Source organism: Staurois parvus, unplaced genomic scaffold, assembly GCF_062004578.1.
Source record: "Staurois parvus isolate SC_StPar_1 unplaced genomic scaffold, SC_StPar_1.0 ptg000866l, whole genome shotgun sequence".
Classification (NCBI taxonomy): Eukaryota; Metazoa; Chordata; class Amphibia; order Anura; family Ranidae; genus Staurois; species Staurois parvus.
In genome coordinates this window covers 205,430-229,894 of record NW_028318662.1, presented here as the reverse complement: position 1 = coordinate 229,894, position 24,465 = coordinate 205,430, and the positions used below count along the sequence as shown (strand labels likewise).

The 24,465-nt window shown below is 39.4% G+C and overlaps 1 protein-coding gene and 1 pseudogene across 18 annotated transcripts in view; both read right to left on the bottom strand.

The window, feature by feature from the left end:
* Positions 1-24,465, bottom strand: part of LOC149443234 (neurexin-2-like) — a 2,355,461-nt gene that overhangs the window by 2,217,613 nt on the left and 113,383 nt on the right. The window lies entirely within an intron of this gene.
* On the bottom strand, positions 16,304-18,182 carry LOC149443235 (uncharacterized; annotated as a pseudogene).

The following is a 24,465-nucleotide window of genomic DNA, read 5'->3' as shown; positions in this document are numbered from 1 at the left end:
AGGGGAGAATCTTTACAGGCTAATATAGTATTAATACAGAAGGAAGATAAAGACCCCTCGCAATGTGCGAGTTATCGACCAATAGCGCTGCTAAATGTAGACACTAAAATATACGCAAAAGTTTTGGCAAATAGACTGAAAGAGTTGATGCCGGAGTGGATACATAGAGATCAGGTGGGGTTTGTCTCAGGTAGAGAGGGTAGAGATAATGCTCTGAGATCACTGTTGCTTATACAGGAGGGTAAAAAAGGAAAAACCCTAATGATACTGATGTCGATAGATGCTGAGAAGGCATTTGACAGGGTGAGTTAGGGTTTTATGATGGATACTCTGGAAACATTAGGAATTGGAAATAGAATGAGAGGGTGGATTGGAGAGTTATATAGAGGCCCTACCGCTACCATAATGATAAATGGAGGAAGATCGGAATATTTTAAAATGTCAAATGGTACAAGACAGGGATGTCCATTGTCGCCATTGTTATATGTGTTATCATTGGAGCCCTTACTGTCCACGATTAGGAAGAACATGGACATAAAAGGAATAAAGATAGGAGATAGAGAACATAAGGTAGTGGCGTATGTGGACGATTTGATGTTTTATGTTGGAAACCCCAGAACATCACTTCCAAACTTAATGAAAGCATTGAGGGAGTATGGAGAACTGTTGAACCTGAAAATTAACCCGACAAAGACCGAAATCTTAAATATAAACCTTAAAAACAGTGAAAAGGAAAAATTACAAGAGGAATTTCCTTTCCTTTGGAGAGATAAAGAATTGAAATATCTAGGAATAAAACTATCAGCCTCAATTAAGAACCTATATAAAGCCAATGATATAGCATTATTAAATGAGATTAAGGAGGAGTTGAGGAAAGTGGAAAATGGAAATCCATCGTGGATAGGTCGCATAAACTTGATAAAGATGGTAATTGTCCCCAAAGTATTATACAAATTTCAAATGATCCCAATTAAACTCCCAGAGGCATACTTTAAAGAACTTAGGAAGATGATAATAAAATGTATATGGAGGAATAAAAAGCCTAGAATAGGCTATGAAATGTTGATTAGAGGTAAAGAAAGAGGAGGATTGGGGGTACCAGATTTCAGGAGATATTATAAAGTGGGGATTATGGCGAGAATATTTGACTGGACTCATAATCCGGAGAAAAGTTGGGTTGAAATTGAGAATGCACTGAGTGGAATAAGTCTAAGCAAAAGTATTTGGTTACCTGCACAATATAGGGAATTAGAGGAGAGCACTAGTATGTACACTTTTAATGTTTTAAAAGAATGGGATTTATTACATAGACAAAAGGGGTGGGTTTATAATTCACAATTATTACCACTTAGGAACACAAAATATTTCACCCCGGGTAAGGATAGCATAGCAGGGAAATGGATTATAAAAAAGGAGGCGCAATTGAGAGATATAATGGTAGGAGAGGAAATCGGGTCATATAAGGAAATGGAGGAAAGAAAGGGAGAAGTCTTTAATAGGATGGATAGACTAAGGTATTACCAATTGAAGTACTTTTTTGAGAGCCTCCCAAAGCCTATAAGAACTAGAAAAGACTGGAATCCATTTGAGAGAATATTTGAGTCACGGGGAAATGGTAGACACGGAATGGCAAAAATATATAAGATACTAATGGATCTTGACACTGACAGAAAATTAATGCACATAGAGAAATGGGAAAGAGATATGGGAAGAAAAATAGAGGAGGAGGAGCAGAGGAAAATGCTCACACTAATTCACAAAAATATTAGTATGCGGGAAGTAGAAATAAATTATAAGTGTTTGAATAGATGGCACATTACTCCTAATGTGGAGCACAATATGAATATGGAAAATTCACGGATGTGTTGGAGAGGTTGTGGAGAGGTGGGCACGTGGTATCATATGTGGTGGAAGTGTCCAGAAATACAGGTGTTCTGGCGGAGGATAGTTTATTTGATAGAGAAAATCACTAAAATTAAAATAGGATTGGATCCGGAATTATGTCTCCTCCATATCTCGGAACTCTCAGTGAAAGCATATAAGAGCTCCGGGATATGGCATTACTTGACTGCAGCAAAAAGTTTGATACCCAGGTTCTGGAAGAAAAGAGAGGTGCCAACTGAGGAGGATTGGATGGGTAGAGTAAACCAGATTGCAGGGACAGAAAAATTGTACTATACACATGAAGACAAGTTGGTGATGTATAATAAAAAATGGAAAGGCTGGGAGGAATACAGAGAAAGGGTGAAATATATGAAGAGATAATACCCCTGGAAGTGGGATTAGAAACAGGTTTAAGAACAACAGAAAAATATGGACTTAATTAGAGAAGAGAAAATGTGGAGTGGGGAGGGAGGGGGGGAGGAGGGGAGGGGATGGGGGGGGTCCGGGTGGGGGGATGGTAAGAAAAGGAAGTTATATATAAATAAATTATGAGGAAAAAATATGGGTTTGTTAATTATTTTAATGGAAATGTTGAATTGTTTTGTATATGACTTAAAAATTAATAAATATTTATATAAAAAAAAAAAAATCCTTTTGGAATAGTATATTCCGACTGATAACTGAAGTTTCCAAAATAACGATAACCCCAAATCCGGCACTTGCACTCTTACACATCGGGATTAACAATTTCCCATGTACCTCCCGTACCATCATTGTCCACATACTTTTTGCAGCTAAACTAAGTATAACCCGATTATGGAATACAACCACAGCTCCTTCCCTTCAATCGCTAATTTCAGATCTTAACTTCCAATGTGAAATGGAAAAAAGACTGGCCATCAATAACTCCACCCATCATAAGTTTAATTCCTTATGGTCTAACTGGTTACAAAACCCTAACTGCTCCGTAAAACCCTGATACCTTACAATCAATCGCTCTACATATCCATGTCAGACTGGTACTTCTTCCCTATTCTACAACAATTTCTCCCTCCCTCCCCACTACCCTCCCCCTATTATTCTCCCCCTGTTTATTACCCCCTTACTACTCACTTCTCCTCCTTACGGTTCAGTCCACCCCTAGTATACCTCTGATGTCTATGCACTAACTCTATTTCCAACCCCAGCCAAAAGGTGGGGTAACATCCTAATACAGCTGTATTGTATGCATACATTTATACTGAACCAAATGTTTTCTCCCTGTTAAATTTTTTAACCACTTCCAGACCGGACACTTTTACCCCCTTCCTGACCAGGGCAATTTTGAGCTTTTAGCGCTATCACACTTTGAATGACAATTGCGCGGTCATGCAATACTGTACCCAAATGAATTTTTTACCATTTTTTTTAGATAGATAAAGCTTTATTTTGGTGGTATTTATTCACCACTGGGATTTGTATTTTTTTTGCTATGTAAATGAAATGTCCAAAAATTTTTTAAAAAAAGTGTTTTTTTAATAAAATTTTGCAAATAAATAAAATTTCATCATAAATCTTAGCCAAAATTTATTCAGTTATGTTTTTAGTAAAAAAAAAAAAAAATCAAATTAGTTTATAAGCAAAAATTATAATTTTTAAACATTTTTTTTTACATTTTTATTTTATTTTTTTATATTATTATTTTTTATTTATTTTTTTTTTTTTACATACTGTCACCCTAGCAGTACAGTGTCACCATGGTGACACTGTACTACTTGTGAGGGGTGATAAAGATTTTTTTTTTTTTTTTACACTGATTGCTTTTACACCCATATAGGGTGTAAAAGCAATCATTTCTCTTTCTCTCTGTGTGCATTCCTGCACTCATTGAGAAATACAGAGTGAGCTGTGATTGGTCAAAGCTTGTCACATGGTACAAGGCTTTTGTGAATAGCCTTGTACCATGTGACCTCTGTGATCATTCACAGATTTCACACATAGTAAGCAATGATGTCAGAAGTGACATCTTGCTTACTACTTTGCATGTGATCACTGATTGGCCAATCAGTGATCACATGATCGGGACCTCGTACAGAGGTCCCGTCCGACGATCGGTGTTTCACTGTGTCCGGAGGACACAGCGGGCACCGGATCGCGGTGCTGCGCGCTCCCAGGGAGCGCGCACAAGCAGGGTGCGGGGAGGCCGTTTATAGACGGCCACCCGACCCTGCAGTGCCACCGTCCGGCCGTTTATATACAACGACTGGTCGGGAAGTGGTTAAAAAGTATCAATAAAAATTATTGAAATAAACTCTTTTAGGCATGCTACGCTATGGGCTGTGCACTTTTCTCTCTCCTTTCTTGTCTTACACAGGTTTGCAGTGTCAGTCCACACAGTTCAGCAGCAGCACCCTCTAAGTTATAGCAGCTTTTAGACTGTTAAATCTGGGCTACCCTCCCACAGATATTATTATATCCATATTGCTTTTTCACTGTCTGCATGTTTTTAATAATTGATTAGATATATATTGCAATCTTGGATTGATTTATTTAACCTCAGCCTCATTTTTAGTTTTTTTATATTGTTTTATTCATTATACTCACACATTCCTAATTAGGCTTTGACAATAGCCCAGCTAGTGGAGAGCCTTACTGAGCTCATCACAGCCATTTAAACTACAGGTGACATTTTCCTAGGGGTGAGAACAGTATGTTACTAGGGTTGCCACCTCATCCCTTTAAATTCAAACACATATTAATTACACAGGTTCTGAGGCCAATTTAATGCAGATAAGGCACTAAGTGAGTTTATTCACCAGCCAAAGAACCTGTGTAATTAATATGTTTTTGGTTTTAAAGGGATGAGGTGGTAACCCATATATATTACACAGGTTTTCCTGACATCATCCACTTTGGCTTTCCTCCTTAAGATAATGAATATGACTAAACAAAATTATTAACTTAACAGAAATGGAACATGTCGTCTCTCTGGCACCCATTGATTTGGTGATGCACAGAGTTTTATCCTAATTTCCATCATTTTTGCATGTTTATGTGGTTGCTTTCAACACGTGCTTCCATACTATGGCTAGTGCAACTCTTGTGAAATACTGTTTAAGGATGATAGCTTGTGGAAACACTATAAAATGTTCTCTTTTACAGTGTTTATTTCTTTGGTAAAGTCTCTGAAGCATAAAGGTGATATATGTAGTGATACAGTATGTAAAAAGTATGTAAACTTTAGAACAGTTTGCATTGTTCAGTAAACTTTATTTCTGGTAAATTTACCTAACTACCGTATTTTCCGGCGTATAAGACGACTGGGCGTATAAGACGACCCCCCTACTTTTCCTGTTAAAATATAGGGTTTGGGCTATACTCGCCGTATAAGACTACCCCCCTCTACCAACCAATCACGGCAAGCGATGTACCAGTATTTTCTGTGCACACTGCATACAAAGCCTGCTTGGATTGGGTGGGTCAGCTCTCCCTGCCTGCCCAGCCCTCCCTGTCTCCAAGATGATCTGAGAACTGCCACAGTTATTAATATATAATAATTAATGTTAATTACCGTATTTCCTAAAGGGGTCAAGAACTGCAAGGTACTGCCTAGCTGACGCTTCTGCACATGTCTTCGGCAGCAGTAGACGATCGCTGATCACCATTCCTCACAGAACTGCATGAGACGTCGGATGCAGCCGTTCAGTGCTCGATTGAGCTTGACTGAAACTGTGATATGCAGAGAAGGGATACACATCGGGTAGCGGCAAGAAGACGCTTCTGCACATGTCACAGTTTCAGTCAAGCTCAATCGAGCACTGAACGGCTGCATCCGACGTCTCATGCAGTTCTGCGAGGAATGGTGATCAGCGATCGTCTACTGCTGCCGAAGACATGCGCAGAAGCGTCAGCTCGGAAGTACAGGTAAGGTTTCAGCACAACACCCGGCGTATAAGACGACCCCCGACTTTGTAGAAGATTTCCAGGGGTTAAAAAGTCGTCTTATACGCCGGAAAATACGGTAGCTTGAAGAAAGGAATGAGTTCACTTAATAAACTGAACTCTTAAAGGAAATTGTTATTTATTATTATACAGGATTTATATAGTGCCAGCAGTTTGAGCAGCTCTTTATAATGTGAGTGCAAACAGTACAGTTAAAATGCAATTGAATACAGAAAGAATCAGAGGGCCCTGCTTGTTAGAGCTTACAATCTAAAAGGTGAGGGTCAAGTGATACAAAAGGTAATAACTGTGGGGGATGAGCAGATGGAGAAAATACATGTACAGTTTTTAGGTGGAGGCAGGATTGGCTTCTCTGAAGAGAAAATTTTTCAGGGATCGCCTAAAAGTGGACAGAGCAGGAGATTATCGGACAGACTGGGGTAGGGAATTCCAAAGGAGAGGTTTGGGAGAAGTCCTGCAGGTGAGCATGGGAGGAGGTGACAAGGGAACTAGAGAGTAGGAGGTCTTGGGAGGAATGAAGAGTGCGATTTCGTTGGTATTTTGAGACTAGGTTAGTGATGTAGCTGGGGGCCGAGTTGTTGATGGCTTTGTAAGTTGCTGTTAGTACCTTGAATTTGAGGCGAGATATAACTTGGGAGTGAATTAGGAGCTTTGTGGTGTCATTGGTTAGGAAGGAGATTGCGGAGATTGAGACAGCAAGCTTTGGAAAGTGAATGGATGTGGTGCTGAAAGGAGAGTTCAATGTCCAGGATTACATCTAGCACCCTGGCATGTGGGGACGGATTGATGGTTGTGCCATTGATAATGACACAGAAGTCAGGGGAAAGGGGCACATGGGGTAGGAAATATTATGAGCTTGGTTTTGGATAGATTGAGGAAGTGGTGTGACATCCAGGATTATATGTCGGTCAGTAAGTTAGTGATACGTGAGGAGACTGATGTTGTGAGCTGAGGGGTAGAGAGGTAGATTTGGGTGTAGTCAGCGTAGAAATGATATTGAAAGCCATGGGAGGCTATCAGGCTATCAGTTAACCCAGGGGGGTGTAGATTTAGAATAGGAGAGGTCCAAGAACATAACCTTGGGGGACCCCAACGGAAAAAGGAAGAGGAGAGGAGGAAGTAGAATTGTAAGTCACATTGAAGGTGCAGTGGCATAGGTAGGATAACAGCTGATGAAGAGCACAGACACAGATACCAAGAGAGTAACGTTTTTTGAGGAAGAGGGGGTAGTCAACTGTTTCAAAGGCAGCCGAGAGGTCCAATAATCATGAACTATTTACTACTTATCTGATAAATATTTATTGCATACATTTTGCAATAGCAAACTATTATAATTGACCTCATTCTGAAAATGTTAGTTGCCTGAATTTCTTTTGTTTCAGTGCTATTTGGGTCAGTTAACTGGAACAAGCGTGCAGATTAGAAGTCACCCAGAAAACGCTGAAGACATTGGACCAGCATGATTGATTTGCAACTACAGAGGGGTTGATTATAAATTGCCTATTCACCCAACATAGTTTCCTTTAAATGTAAACCAAAAACAAACTTCAAACCGAGCATATGATCAAGATGCATTAGTGACAATTATGCCAGCTAGTTGGCTTAACGACTAAACACAGCTTGAGTTTCTAAGTACCGGTATATAAAATATGTGAAAAAATTCTATATCACAACCTACCAACAGTGAGATAAGAAAAATGCTTCTTGGTTTCATAATATATAAAAGAATAACATGCTATTACATAACCAAAAGTTATTCTGGTATATGATGCCCTAGTAGATGAGTCAGTATTACATATAAAACACACTTGTAAGTGTATTATACTTTGGAAATAACAATAAAAGAAAACCAGTATTATGTCTTTGCCTAGCAAAATGACACAAAGCAGGTTATATACAGTATAGTAATTGCACCTGCTGAACTCTTGACTCAAAAACTCTCATTTAAATATATTCATCAATACCTTCAAAGGAAATAAATCCACTTTTTATGTGCAACTGTCTTTGAAAACACAGATATATCTATGTAAAAGTAGCAGTGACATGATCACTGTGCTGTACACAGTCTGTGTAGAGAACAGAGCTGTGGCAGGAGCTCACTATAGACTAGGCAAAATACCAGTGGCAAAATACCAGTGATCAGTCTTTTCTACAGCATGCGCCTGCACAAAGGAAAACGTATTACACTGCATTACTGTATGGAGCTGGAAAAGGAATTAACTTTGGGTTCATACTGATGTTGAACTCAGGCTGAAGTTTGTTTGCTTGGCATTCTGACAAACTAAATGGAGTGTTTGTCCATCCGACTGAACCTCTGTCTGCAGTGGAAAATAAAACATTTAGCATTTAGCTAATTACTACCACTTCTAATTGTGACAGTTTCACACTCAGGCAAGGTAGCCTCCCCATGTTGAGAGCATGTAGCCTGGTATGGTTCAGAAGGGAAAGGTTCTTTGCTCGCCAGTCAGGAAGTATACGCAGATAGGGGTTTGGTATGGTTTTTTTTTCTGTGGCGATGACTGGGAAGGCATCGTGCATAAAACTCAGCAGAAGTTCAATGATCATAACAGAGAGAAAAGTAAGGTCACCTCATTAATGTTCAGATTATAGACAACTTTTGGGGAGAGAGTCTGCTTTTTTTTGGCATAGTTCATATTTCCTGAAATATATTGATTCTTAAATTGTTCCTTTTGGCTTGTACATCCAAATCCTCCATAACATCTATCTAAATGTCTAGTGAATTTAAACAAAAAAGGGAAACATACTTACTGCTCATTTAATATGATAAAACTACCTTAAGAGCACTATTTCCTGACTGTATGCTTGCTCAGATGGGAGTTTGATATGGTTTGGGGAAGGTATGTTTTATTTTTTGTACGTGGGATTCCCCTAAAAACCCATAACAAACTCTAGAGATAAGGATTCTGGTATACATTTTTGAGGGAGAAACCTCACATTTTTTTGTGTGTACTACAGCAAAAGTAACAGTTCAGAAAAGAAGAAAACATTTTCCGGTACTGTAAATTGGCCTGATGGCATACCCTTGGGCATCCCATACACCCCTTACCCAAACATTCTAATTCTAAAAAAAAAATGAAATAAAAAAATAATAATAATAAATATATATATATATATATACACATATATATATACACACTTACTGGCCACTTTATTAGGTACACATGTTCAATTGCTTTGTAACACAAATTGCTAATCAGCCAATCTTAATGCATTTAGGCATCTAGACATGATGAAAACTACTTGCTGAAGTTCAAATCGAGCATCAGAATGGGGAAGAAAGGGGATTTAAGTGACTTTGAATGTAGCATGGATGTTGGTGTCAGATGAGCTGGTCTGAGTATTTAAAAAAACTGCTGATCTACTGGAGTTTTCACACAACCATCTCTAGGGAAATCAAGACTGATCAGACCAGGCACATTTTTCCAATCTTCTATTATCCAATTTTGGTGAGCCTGTGTGAATTGTAGCCTCCGTGGCACCCAGTGTGGTCTTCTCCTGCTGTAGCCCATCTGCTTCAAGGTTTGATGTTTTGTGCATTCAGAAATGGTATTCTGTATACCTTGGTTGTAACAAGTGGTTATTTGAGTTTCTGTTGCCTTTTTATCATCTTGAATCAGTCTGCCCATTCTCCTCTGACCTCTGACATCAACAAGGCATTTTCATCCACACAACTGCCGCTCACTGAACATTTTCTCTTTTTTGGACTATTCTCTGTAAATCCTAGAAATGGTTGTGAGTGAAAACCCCAGTAGATCACCAGTTTTTGAAATATTCAGACCAGCCCTTCTGACACCAACAACCATGCCACATACAAAGTCACTTAAATCCCCTTTCTGGAGCGCAGTTTGAACTTCAGCAAGTAGTCTTTACCATGTCTAGATGCCTAAATGCTGCCATGTGATTGGCTGATTAGCAATTTGCGTTAACAAGCAGAACAGGTGTACCTAATAAAGTGGCCAGTGAGTGTGTATGTCAGGAATGGACTTGCCAATAATGGTGGGACTCACCTGCCTTGTGGGCTGCAGTACGAGGGCTGGCCAGCGGGTGCTCTCAGCAATCAGAGACTCACCCCTGCAATCAGCCAAACACCTGAAGCTGATTGCAGGGGTTGTATTTAAGGAATGGCCAGACTCACAGTCAGGGCCTTGGTGTGTGTTTTTCCATGGGCCCCTGTACCTTGTATCCTGTATTCCTGTTCCTGTCTGACTTGTTGCCGACCCTGCCTGATCCTGACCTCTGCTGACTTCTCCTGCTTGATCCCTGGCTTGTGACCCCGACCATTCTCTGTCTGACCCTCTGTACCGCGCTGCCCGTGAGTTATTGAACCCAGCTTGTGACCCCGACCACTCTCCCGCCTGTTCCTGGTACTCCGTTTGCCCGTTTGCTACTGACCCGTCCTGCCTGACTACTCTTTGTATTGTATGTATTGTTATCGGTGGGTGGTTTGGTTTGGTTTGTTTGCACTGTGTTTATGTTTAGTTTTGCACTGTGTTTTGTATTGTTAGTCTTAATAAATTATATTGTTTATACCATATCTGAAGCCTGCATTTCCCTGTGTCAGTCCACACACCTCTGGTCATACCTGGAGCCCTGACATTACACCAAGGCCAATCCTGACCAGATGTGGCTGCACAGGGAAGCCATCTTGGCTTATTGTTGCTGGGAAGGATGGATCTTGATGAGGTGGTGTATTTATCTCTGCTAGTGTTTGATGACAAAGACTATGCTTATCAGACTCTGAAGCAGTACCCCAGGGATCAACTACTAGAGTGTTTAAGGATCGCTCATTGCCTAGTAGATCAGGGCACAGAGTTTTCTGAGGTGCAGCCATTGATCCAGGTTTGTGCTGAGCTGGCTCGGTCCTGTACCCCTGAAAGCAGGAATTACTTTTTTCTCCCATTTAGTGTGCATCAAGTGGAATCACTGGTATGGTTGTTGGAGGATGATCCAGATTGCTTCCATGAGCATTATGCTTGTCCATCACATGTGCTTATGGATTGCATAAACGCAGTGCAGTCTTTGGTCAGACAGGCTATGTGTAAGCTGATTTTTGTTCAACCAGTACTGCAGACATGGACAGATTTGTTGCACCCAGCCTCAGTCAGCTTGCAACATCATTCCTCTGCTCAAGGCACTCTTCCTGCATCCCCGACAGCACCCCCAGTGACGGCCCAGTATACTCTGCTAACTACCACATACCAGTCCCCTGCTCCCACTCGCTGCACCTATCCTTTCTTTAACCCTGTAAAGAAGTCCTCTCTGTCTTTAGCTGCTCCATTCATTTACAGACCTGAGTTTACTTACAGTGCTCCAGTAACTAAAACCAGAAAAAAGCGAAAATTCTTTCCAACCAGTACCATCCTTCCAGTATCCAAACCGTCTGAGAACCCGCCTTCCGTGGTTCAGCCTGGTGCCTCGGCACCCGCAATTCAGCCTGATGTCTCTACCCAGCCTGATGTCTGTACCCAGCCTGATGAACTGATCCAGCCTAATGATCCTATCTTGCCTGGTGACTCGGTGCCCGCTGTCGAGCCAGATGACCTGATGCCTGGTGACCCAATGCCCGCTGTCGTGCCTGATGACCCGATGCCAGCTGTCGAGCCAGATGACCTGATGCCTGGTGACCCGATGCCCGCTGTCGAGCCAGACGATCCAATGCCCGATGACATTCTGCTTTTTCTCCCAAGCAAGGGGATATCACACGTGTGAAAGTTTTTTTTACAGCCTTGCCACATAGAGGGGCCCAAAATCCAAGAAGCATAAATTACGCATCTAATTTCCTGACTACCTATCACACTTTTGAAGGCCCTGAAGCATCAGGACAATGAAAACAAACACAAAATGACCACATTTTGGAAAGCAAACACCTGCTTTTGAATATGTCATTTTTTTGCCACAAGTTTTTGGAAACTGTGCAAAGAAAATGAAAACTTTTTTTTACACAATGTTGTCAATTTATAGGATATTTCTAACACACAGCATGGACATACTAAGAAATACACCCCAAAATGCATTCTGCTACTCTCCCTTAGTATGGAGATACCACATATGTGAGACTTTTTCTAGCCACAAAGAGAGGCCCAAAATCCAAATAGCACCTTTAGGCATTATAGGGGCATAAATTACACATCCAATTTCCTGACTACCTATCACATTTTTGGAGGCCAATGGGGTCACCGACAGATGTTAACGGTCCACTAGTGACACAGACAGATGTTGATGGTCTCCTAGGGACACCAACAGATGTTGATGGTCCACTAGGGACATCAACATATGTTGATGGTCCAGTGGGACACGGACAGATGTTGAAAGTACACTAGGGACATTAACAGATGTTAATGGTCCTCTACGGAAATCAACAGATGTTGAAGGTCCAATAGGGACACTGACAAATGTTGATGTTGCAATGGGACACTATTGCAGATGTTGATGGGACACTGGTACACTATGACAGATGTTTTTGTGCACTAATACACTGTGACAGATGATGATGGGACTTTGGTATTGTTGAAATTTAAGAGTTGTGAAAAAACTCTATTAGTATTCCTGTACTTGTAGGTGGTTGTGGGAAAAAATCCTTTTGGAAGCCAGTTAGGAAAAAACAGTGTGACTTTATTTGATCACACACCAAAAGATACAAAGTCAATATAAATGTAGCAAATTCAAATACAAAAAAGATATGTAGCTTAAAATGAAATAAAAATAAAGAATATAAGCTGCTTGTTCCTTGGATATAAGAAGAAAAATGTAGTTCCTTTGTGTAGCTTAGAAAGGAGCTTGGCCTAGAACCATGTGCTCTAAGAAATGGACATGTGCTTCCCTTTGTTCAAGCTTAGCATGCCATGTGCTCCTTTGTGTAAGTGTCTGAAGTGTATGTATGTCTGAATGAAGTGAAGTGAAGAGAAGAAGTGAGCAAGTGACCCTGTTCCTTGAATGGGCTTACATACTTAAAATGCACAAGGAACTAAGTCCTCCCATTATCCTTTGTTTCAAATTTGCGGGCTCCTTAACCACTCCCATAGTCACCTCCCAGTGTAGCAACACATGTGTTTCTATTCAATCAACTAAGGCAATTAACATGACTGACATGAACACTCTAGAAGGGAACTCTGAAGTTCTTATGTTACATATAGCTGTCTGAATACATGATTTATGAATACAATTTAAACTCTCAGACTCATTATATGAAATCATAATAAGATATACATTACATAGCTATTCTAAAGAAAACATAAATTTAAACCTTTCCTAATTACCTAACCCAGACACAAATAATTCACATCTGTTACTACTCAATTTCAAAACCTCGTATTCACATCCAATTAAGAGGGTATGTTCTCTGCCAGGCATATTTCAGAACTTACTAGAGACCGAATTAAAATTTAGATATTAAAAGTTAATATTACATTCCCCTCTGAAATATGAAATTCATATTTTAATTTATATCACACTCCATTTATATCTCATTCACACAGGTTTAGATTTAGCAATTTCAAATGTATCATTATTTGTAACTGAGTCAGCAAAACCAGAAAGTATTTTTCTCTTAAGTATATTTTGTAATAAATCATCTCCTTTCCTAATTTCACTTCTAATTCGCTTATAGAAATGTCTCATTTTACACATCAAACATACCGTATTTTTCGCTCCATAAGACGCACTTTTTTTCCCCCAAAAAAGGGGGGGAAATGTCAGTGCGTCTTATGGAGCGAATATAGAGCGGCCGGTCCGGTATTTCCACCGTCGCCGTGTCAGAATACCGGACCGGCCGCTCAGCTCTGCAGTGGGACCTTACCTGTCCCTCTATCCAGCGGCGCGCTGTCTTCCCGTCTTCTGTAGTGTGCGTGACATCCGGGTCCCAAGTGCGCATGCGCAAGAAGCAGTGCTCTTTGTGAATGGTAAGGCGGTACCTGGGACACATGACAGATCCCAGAAGCCGCCGGACCAATCACAAAGCACAGCGCTTCTCGCTGCACTGGGCATCCGGCTGTCCGACGAGTGCCCACACTACAGAAGCCGGGAAGACAGCGCGCAGCTGGATAGAGGAACAGGTAAGATAAAAAAAAAACTCTGCGGAAGTAAGAGCGGGTACCTGTCAAATTCAGGTACCCGCTCCCCCCCCTCACCAAAGGTCAGCAGTCATCTGTACTGTCCACAGTTTCTGGTCATCCCTGTGCTGTCCGCAGTCTCTGGTCATCCCTGTACTGTCCGCAGTCTCTGGTCATCTCCTGTACTGTGTCTGCAGTCTCTGGTCATCCCTGTACTGTCCGCAGTCTCTGGTCATCCCTGTACTGTCCGCAGTCTCTGGTCATCTCCTGTACTGTCCGCAGTCTCTGGTCATCCCTGTGCTGTCTGCAGTCTCTGGTCATCCCTGTACTGTCCGCAGTCTCTGGTCATCCCTGTACTGTCCGCAGTCTCTGGTCATCCCTGTACTGTCCGCAGTCTCTGGTCATCCCTGTACTATCCGCAGTCTCTGGTCATCTCCTGTACTGTGTCTGCAGTCTCTGGTCATCCCTGTACTGTCCGCAGTCTCTGCTCATCCCTGTACTGTCCGCAGTCTCTGGTCATCTCCTGTACTGTCCGCAGTCTCTGGTCATCCCTGTGCTGTCTGCAGTCTCTGGTCATCCCTGTACTGTCCGCAGTCTCTGGTCATCCCTGTACTGTGTCCGCAGTCTCTGGTCATCTCCTGTACTGTGTCCGCAGTCTCTGGTCATCTCCTGTACTATGTCCGCAGTCTCTGGTCATCCCTGTACTGTCCGCAGTCTCTGGTCATCCCTGTACTGTCCGCAGTCTCTGGTCATCTCCTGTACTGTCCGCAGTCTCTGGTCATCCCTGTGCTGTCTGCAGTCTCTGGTCATCCCTGTACTGTCCGCAGTCTCTGGTCATCCCTGTACTGTCTGCAGTCTCTGGTCATCCCTGTACTGTCCGCAGTCTCTGGTCATCTCCTGTACTGTCCGCAGTCTCTGGTCATCTCCTGTACTGTGTCCGCAGTCTCTGGTCATCTCCTGTACTATGTCCGCAGTCTCTGGTCATCCCTGTACTGTCCGCAGTCTCTGGTCATCCCTGTACTGTCCGCAGTCTCTGGTCATCTCCTCTACTATGTCTGCAGTCCATTAGTTCAGAATTTTTTTCCTGTTTTCTGCCTCTAAAACCTAGGGTGCATCTTATGGTCAGGTGCGTCTTATGGAGCGAAAAATACGGTAATTGAAATATAATACATAATATGATAATAATAAAAATATGGCATATACTGTACATACTCTCTGGGTAAATTTTGTACAATACCTAGAGGAGTTATTCCACTTTGAAAGGCTTGAGCTATTATTTTAAAATTTGTGGAATATTCCATCTGAATTTCTAAACATGCTCTGGCTATATGGGAATGCTGTTCACTTGTCATTAAATTAAGAGTAATATTCTGTAAATGTAATATAGATGGACCCATAATATTGGCTGTTTAAATCACCATATTTTCCAATATCTGATTTAAATTTCTTTGTACTTTAATGCTATTGCTTCCCACTAAACCAGCTGTCTCAAGATCAGACTTGAATGTACTAATGTCCATACTATTTGTAATACTTCCAATAGTACCAACTCCTCCTAAAATACCTTCAACTATACCACGCTTATTCCTGTGAGGATTCTTAACCACTTCCCGACTGGCCGTTGCATATAAACGGCCGGACGGTGGCACTGCAGGGTCGGGTGGCCGTCTATAAACGGCCTCCCCGCACCCTGCTTGTGCGCGCTCCCTGGGAGCGCACAGCACCGCGATCAGGTGCCCGCTGTGTCCTCCGGACACAGTGAAACACCGGTCGTCGGACGGGACCTCTGTACGAGGTCCGTCCCGATCATGTGATCACTGATTGGCCAATCAGTGATCACATGCAAAGTAGTAAGCAAGATGTCACTTCTGACATCATTGCTTACTACGTGTGAAATCTGTGAATGATCACAGAGGTCACATGGTACAAGGCTATTCACAAAAGCCTGGTACCATGTGACAAGCTGTGACCAATCACAGCTCACTCAGTACTTCTCAATGAGTGCAAGAATGCACACAGAGAGAAAGAGAAATGATTGCTATCCTATATGGGTGTAAAAGCAATCAGTGTAAAAAAAAAAAAAAAATCTTCATCACCCTCCACAAGTAGTACAGTGTCACCATGGTGACACTGTACTGCTAGGGTGACAGTATGTAAAAAAAAAAATTAAAAATATTAATATAAAAAAATAAAATAAAAATGTTTAAAAATTATAATTGTTGGTTATAAACTAATTTGGATTTTTTTTTCTTACTAAAAACATAACTGAATAAATTTTGGCTAAGATTTATGATGAAATATTATTTATTTGCAAAATTTTATAAAAAAAACATTTTTTCAAAATTTGTGAACATTTCATTTACATAGCAAAAAAAATACAAATCCCAGTGGTGAATAAATACCACCAAAATAAAGCTTTATCTGTCTCAAAAAAATGGTAAAAAATTCATTTGGGTACAGTGTTGCATGACCGCGCAATTGTCATTCAAAGTGTGATAGCGCTAAAAGCTCAAAATTGCCCTGGTCAGGAAGGGGGTAAAAGTGTCCGGTCTGGAAGTGGTTAATATTAGTTCCAAACCATCTTTCAATACCTAATTCCATATTAACCAGATGTTCTTGACATTGTGGAAACCTTATTGAAATTTTCCATTCTGAAATGTTGAAGTTCCACAATATAATAACAAACTTTCCTTCTCTCAAAAGGAGTCTGGTTTGGAAATGGTTAATTTGGAAAGGACTAGCTGGAATAAATTTCTTATCCGTGCACTGTGTTCTTTTAGGGGATATTGCAATTACATTTGTATTTACACATTTCATTGGATAATTTTCTATTGATATGCAGCATTCATATATACCTGTGTCATTAATAGATATAGTGTTTTGATGATACACAAATTTATCATTATCCCAGTTCACATTACCAAAAATACTTTTATGGATAATATCAGTTTTATAGTGATGAAAACTTCCCAAAAATTCACCATTTCTTTTCCAAGTTAATAATGAATTTTGAGGTAGGTGTATTTGTGTACTACACATCAAATTCAGATTATCCTTTCCTTCTACTAGTCTTAAAGATTGAGGAGATATTTTTATCTCTGGGACAATCAAATCTACCACAGTAACAATTACTTTGACTTTAGTTTGAACCAAAGCTCTTGTCACTTGGAAATCCCATATTTTAACTATGTCCTCTTTTTCATTCCCATTTATATTCAGATGTTCGGGATCAAGAAAGTGTGAATAACTTTGTAATTGATACCAAATATCTGTTTTAGAACTTCCTATTTTCCCAGTATTTAACATGTCTATTGTAATATCTCCTGACCAAATAGTAGGCTAATTTCCCTTTAAAACTATTAACCAGTATCCCATATCTGATAAATTACATTCAAAGTTACTAGTTTTGTTATTGATTATATAAGATCCTTGCATTTTAACAAATTCTGATTTAGACTCTATTTTAGCTCTTACTTCAATATCATTACTATGAACGAAATACAATTCCATACAAGTTCTTCCATAGCCTATGCACACATATCCTAACAAGTCTTCAGCTGTATTAATGTCACTGTCCTTAGGAAAAAATCTTTTGTTCCTAATAAGTGTAATGTCTTTCTTATGTAGGGCTTCAATCTTGTTAACTTCTGCATTGCTGGAAAAGTTTATGATGTAGATTACCAATGATGTAATTGTCACTAAGAAAAAAATCAATCCTGTGATGATAATTCTTTCCTTTCTACTGCTTTGATTTTCCTTATGTTCTTTTGTTATTTTTACTTCTTTCTGGAATCTGTGATTGTTTGTCTTTTCCAGATTTTTGAAATCCATTTCTGCAAAAGAAATGCAGTATCATTATCTAGGTATAAACAATTTACATTGGTCAGTGTGCACCCACATTTTTTGTTGTCTACAAGCATTTTTTTCTGAATTTAGAGGTCTTTGAACTTGTACTATTACTCCTTGAACATCCAAAATATCAAATGGACCTTCCCAATTGCTTTGCCATGATCCAGTTTTTCTGAAAGTTTTTATCATTTCATGTCCTCCTTTTTCGAACTTAGAAGAATGTGGAGGAACCATTTTTTGCATACGAGTAGCTGCATGTGGTATAATAGTGTTCAGATTGTCTTGCAACATCTGTAACCACTTTGTTTGTTCTATTGCCTCTCTTTGCGGCGTAAACAAGAAAGGTTCATGTGGAAACATAAGCCGCATTTTCCTTCCTGTCATTAACTCAAAAGGAGAATACTGTGTTGCAGAAGATGTTGTACTTCTGACACTCATCAGAACTAATAGTACAACATCAACCCAAGTATTTCCTCTGTCCAATAACATTTTTGCAATTCTTGATTTGACAGTCCTATTCATTCTTTCCACAATACCTGCTGATTGTGGATGATATGGCACATGAAATCTCTGTTGTATACCTAAGATTTTACACATTGCCTGCATGATTTTACCTGTGAAATGGGTTCCTCTGTCACTACTGAGATTTGTTGGTATATCCCAGACTGGAAAAACATGATTAATTAGCATTTTAGCAGTTGTTAATGCATCATCTTTGCGAACAGGCAAAACTTCAATCCATTTTGAGAAAACATCAACTACAACTAAAGCATATCTGTACCCATTTTTACCTGTAGGTAACGGTCCTATATAATCTAGTTGTAATGTGGACCATGGTCCATCTGCTGGAGGAGTTCTTTGTAATGGAAGTTTTTAACCCTTTGGTCGAGGATTCACTTGAGCACAGATTAGACAAGATTGAACTACACTGTCTACTGTTTCTTCCATTATGTCCCAGTAAAATTTTTCCTTGAGAATCCCAAGCAATCTTTGTTTACCTATGTTACCTAGGCTTTCATGATTGTATTTTGTAAAGTCTACCTGTAGATGCTGCGGTATAACAGGACGTAGAAACCCATTTAAGTCATGACACAAAATTCCGTATTCACATACAAAGGGAAATTTTGGGTCAAACTGAGAAGCAGAAAGAGATGGATCCCTTTTCTGTTCTTCTGCAAAGGAGGGAATCTGTGTGTGTGTGTGTGTGTGTGTGTGTGTGTGTGTGTGTGTGTGTGTGTGTGTGTGTGTCTGTCTTCCTAACAACATTAACTGAGACTGGTTCAGACTGAATCACTGGTTCTCCATGTAAAGCTGCTTCTTTTGCTAAGAGATCAACTGTTCTATTTCCTACACTCATCTCATCATTGTCCTTCCTATGAGATGGAATTTTAACAATTGCATAGGCAAAAGGATTTTCCTCTGCTAGCTTAAAAATTGATTCAAGTGTCTCTTTGTGCACTAGGACTTTATTATATGCATCTACAAAACCTCTACGTTTCCAAATTGGTAGATAATCAGTCAGGGAACGTACAACATATGAGCTATTACTGTAGATCACTAATGGACTTCTGTTCTCTTCCTTGTCTAATGTCATCACAGTTTTTACTGCTTCAAGTTCTGCCCTTTGAGCTGAAAAATGTTCTGGCAATTTGTGCTGTATGGAATAATTACGCTCTGGATACCAAATTGAATATCCACTGTAATAATTACCAGACATACAGTATCTCGAACCATCAAGAAATACAGGTTCATCAATTTTCTCTGCCTCTACGAAACAGAGGAGAGGAAGTCTCTTGGACTTCACATAAACATTCATGTTCTAACCCGTTGTATTCCATCAACTGAGGTAGGACATACTTGGCATTATGTTCAACCTGTATTTGCTTAGGTGATAGAGCTAACAACCATTGAAAAAATCTTTGGTTGGAAACTCCAGGAACATTTTTCTCAAAAAGGAACTTCAATGTGCTATGTGGAGTTTGTCGAATAATTTTGTTGAATCCTACAATATGCTCTGTTGCTTTTACTGCATAATGTACTCCCACAAGTTGTCTGACACAATCATCAAAACCTCTCTCTACTGGGGTAAGAAGACGTGAGAAATATCCAAGACTTCTCCAGACTCCTCCCTGTTTCTGAATCAAGACAGCTGAGATTGCAGTTTCTGAAGCATGCACCTGCAAAGCAAATGGTGCTTGCTTATCCACAGTAGCCAAAGCTGGAGCTGTTTGTAAATCAATTTTCAACATTTCAAAAGCCTTTTGCTGGATTTCTGTCCAGGGACCAAATACATTTTCCTCATTGTACTTCAACAAATCATACAATGGTTTGGCTTTTTCTGCAAATGATTCGATAAAATCTCTAGAAAAATTTACCAAACCCAGAAACTGTCTCAGTGCTTTGAATGTTGTTGGTACGGGAAGTGACGCAATAGACTCAATTCGTTCTTGTAAAGGCTGTCTCTTTCCTGGACCAATCAGAACTCCAAGAAATTTTACTTCATTTTTCATGAGCTGAACTTTGCGTGTATTCAGCTTGAGACCTTCGTCTTGCAGAAGTGTAAACAATTCTGCCAAGAGGGTCATGTGTTCAATCTCAGAATCCGTCATAAGCAGGATATCATCTACATATTGGATTAAACAATCTGGTCTAGAGAATTTAGACAAAACTTTTGCAAATGCCTGATGAAATATATACTTAGAAGAATGATATCCTTTTGGAAGACGTTTGAGACAATATTGCACATTTCTGTGGACAAATGAAAATTTGTATTGGCAGCTCTCAGCCAATTTAATACTAAAAAATCCATTTGCAATGTCAAGTAGAGAGAACACTTTCGCATTGGCATTTATTTGTGACATGATGTCTGGAGTTTCCGCCACAATGGGTGTACAACTTGGAGTGTATTTGTTTAGCATTCTTAGATCTATCAATAATCTGTATGCACTAGGGTCATCACGCTTTGCCACTACCCACAAGGGATTATTTGTAACTGAATTAGCTTTCCTGATGATACCCTGTTCCAAAAGTTCTTTTATGATTACTGATACAGGTTCATCAGATTCTGGCGGCAACTTGTATTGTTTTAATGGAGGATGGTCTTTGCCTTGTATATTCACTTCAACATCTTTAAACAGTCCTGCTTCATTTTTACCTTGACTCCACAGTTTTTTGTGTAATTTTACTAACTGTTTCAATTCCAAATTATCTCCTGTATCTGGCCATTTATAGTCAGCATCAATTGCTTCTGTCAAACAGATGCTGCCGACTTCACAATAATCTGCTGGGTCAATTACCATAGGTTTACGATTAGCAGGGCCTTGCCAAACAATGCCATTGGCTAAATCAAGTATCCACCATCTTTGAGACAAAACATCAGTACCAATAATGTTCTCTGATCCTTGACAAAACCAAAAGTCTATTTCCGTTTGCAAACATCCTGGAATTTCAAAAGACACATTTTAAATTTTTTAGCTTGAACATCACCTTTCCCATTGAACCCTACAACTGTACAAACTGCTGCATTTGATGGATTAGGTCATTTCAAACATGTGACGCTAATCTGAGCTCCTGTATCTAAAAGACATTTTGATTTTTGGCCGTTAATTTTGGCTTTTACATAGGGACGCCCACCCTTGTCTAAGAAAATTGGAGCTACATAATCCAGACAATGAGGCTCAACCTCCCTTTCCTTCACCAGTCATGGTGAAGGTAATAGTGGCTGTCTTAAAGTATTGGATGAATGTGAGTTGTTCACATTTCCTCCATTACCAATTGACATTTCACTGAGCTCTCTTATCAGAGGAGCGTAGGGTGAAGATGACTTAACATCCTGTGAACGAGGTGCAGCAGACGGTTCAGGAGAAATAAGTCCATTTTCTTTTCCCAAATTTCTCATCTGAATGTCTTCAGGTTGAAAAATTTCCTACACTGCCACTTAAAATGCCCTGGTTTCGAACAATAGTAGCAATTGAGTGGTCTTTGAGACCCTTGTATTGCTCTGTCATTCCTGCGGGGGGCAGCATTTCCTGTCTTGAATTTATCCTGTTTTTCATTTCTAGGATAACTATTCTGAATTAAGGCAATCTTTGGTCTTACATTACTTTACTTTGCTTTAATTGCCTTCTTACTTTGTCTATAACATAAACTGCATCATCCAAATTATCCTTCCCATTAACAATCAACAAAGATGCTGGATCAAGATACTTACATTTTTTTACAAAATCTTTGACCATAGCATTCTTGTAAATTAAATATCATCTTGTATGCTTTAGAAAATTGAATTCTAAAATCAAAAGGATCATCATTAATAGTAGCTCTTAAGGAGTCTAAAATTTCCAAACTAGGTGTCTCCTCTCCAGTAGTGAATAACAGTAACTGACGTAATCGGTCAGTTGCATTGCTATGAATTTCAATATCATCTTCATCCATATAAGGAGTTTTGATTAACCTACGAGCCATAAAACTTGGGATCCATAATCCAAAAATACGATTTCTTTGCTCATCAGTTAATTGGAACCTATCGCAAAAATTCTCAAAAACATCTGAATTATGGAAAGAATTTTCTTTCATGTCATATGCTGGTATATCCTTCAATATTTTCATTAACTGATCCTGAATCTGTAATTTAAGCTTGGGCGCCCTAGCAAATAATTTTTGTCTCTGTACATTTGCCTCACTGCTTTCCTCATGTGTACCTCTGGGTGAATCTGGAATATATGAGACTTGAGCATTATCTGATTGCTTTTTTTAGACACCACAGCTGTTTGCGTGTTTCTTAATATTGCAACATTTTGAGATTCAATTTCTTGCTCAAGATGTTCAATATAGTTACAAAAAGTTTCACAGTTTGGATTCAATAGTATCATGCATTTTTGTACTCTGTAAGACATTTTCGCCCTCTGCCTTATTAACAACATAAACCACATTTTTTTCAGGCAATTCAAACACCATAGAATTGAAAACTCTAACTAGCTTCATAATGTTATGCAGTTTTCTTTTCATCTTATTAAACGAAAATCTAGATCTATCAATATCAACATTAGCCTGCATACATTGATCATACATAGATTTCCACAAACCAGTATCAGAAGCATGGCTAGCTAAACCTTGAAATTCCAACTTACTTTCATTAGCTAATGAATCAATAAATTCCATTTTTGCTACTCACCGAATTTAGCAAGTTTTCTCTTTTGTCCTGGCTTAGGAACTTGTCTTGCCTCCACTTGGATACTCAGGTCTCCACAACCAACGTTTTTTCTGTTCTAGGTTCTGCAATCTTTCCAAAGCTTAATCAATCAATAAATAGTTCATCTTAATCCCCTCTGAAGAAGCGAGGAAAAAAGGCAAAAAACTCTGAAAAAATTGAAAATGGCTGGCACTCGCCAATAATGTTAGAATTTAAGAGTTTTGAAAAAACTCTATTAATATTCATGTACTTGTAGGTGGTTGTGGGAAGAAATCCTTTTGGAAGCCAGTTAGGAAAAAACAGTGTGACTTTATTTGATCACACACCAAAAGATACAAAGTCAATATAAAAGTAGCAAATTCAAATACAAAAAGATATGTAGCTTAAAATGAAATAAAAATAAAGAATATAAGTTGCTTGTTCCTTGGATATAAGAAGAAAAATGTAGTTCCTTTGTGTAGCTTAGAAAGGAGCTTGGCCTAGAACCATGTGCTCTAAGAAATGGACATGTGCTTCCCTTTGTTCAAGCTTAGCATGCCATGTGTTCTTTTGTGTAAGTGTCTGAAGTGTCTGAATGAAGTGAAGTGAAGAAGTGAGCAAGTGGCCCTGTTCCTTGAATGGGCTTACATACTTAAAATGCACAAGGAACTAAGTCCTCCCATTATCCTTTGTTTCAAACTTGCGGGCTCCTTAACCAATCCCATAGTCACCTCCCAGTGTAGCAACACATGTGTTTCTATTCAATCAACTAAGGCAATTAATATGACTGACATGAACACTCTAGAAGGGAACTCTGAAGTTCTTATGTTACATATAGCTGTCTGAATACATGATTTATGAATACAATTTAAACTCTCAGACTCATTATATGAAATCATAATAAGATATAAATAATGACAGCCTCCTGCACTAAAAATAGATAACCTAATACGAAGCTGCTCACACTCACCTTCACCACAAGGTAAATTCAACAGGAAAAAATAAATGTAAATAGTGGAGCGCTTGCACTACCTACTGGTCTAGGACAGGCATAACATATTGCAATATATAAATGGTACAAAAGGTGAATAATAGTGTCATAAATACACACGCATTAATAAAATTGCAGTGATATAGTGCATGTGATCATATAATCAAAATGCAGTTCATGCTATATGAAAGTCCATAAAAAAGAACTTCCACATTAGGTGACCAAAAGACACAGCAAGCTATGTGGGGTGATCAGAGTGCCACACCTTGTGCAGACAAATCCTCAGGTGGTCAAGATGGTTCCTCACCTCCCAAATAAGACCCACAGGGTCAACTCACTGTGTGGGTGGCCCACATGTACCAGGAAAGATATCTCCAAGGATGGAACACTAGGGATAATGACTTTATTGCTTCTGAGTCTTCTCTTATCTCAAGGATACTCAAAGTCACATGACCATACAGAAATGATATTAAAAACAAAAAAGATCCTCCATAGTGTAATCCTGCTTTTTATTAAACATATAAACAAACAGAGAAAGCCAATTGCCCACTCACATGTAAACA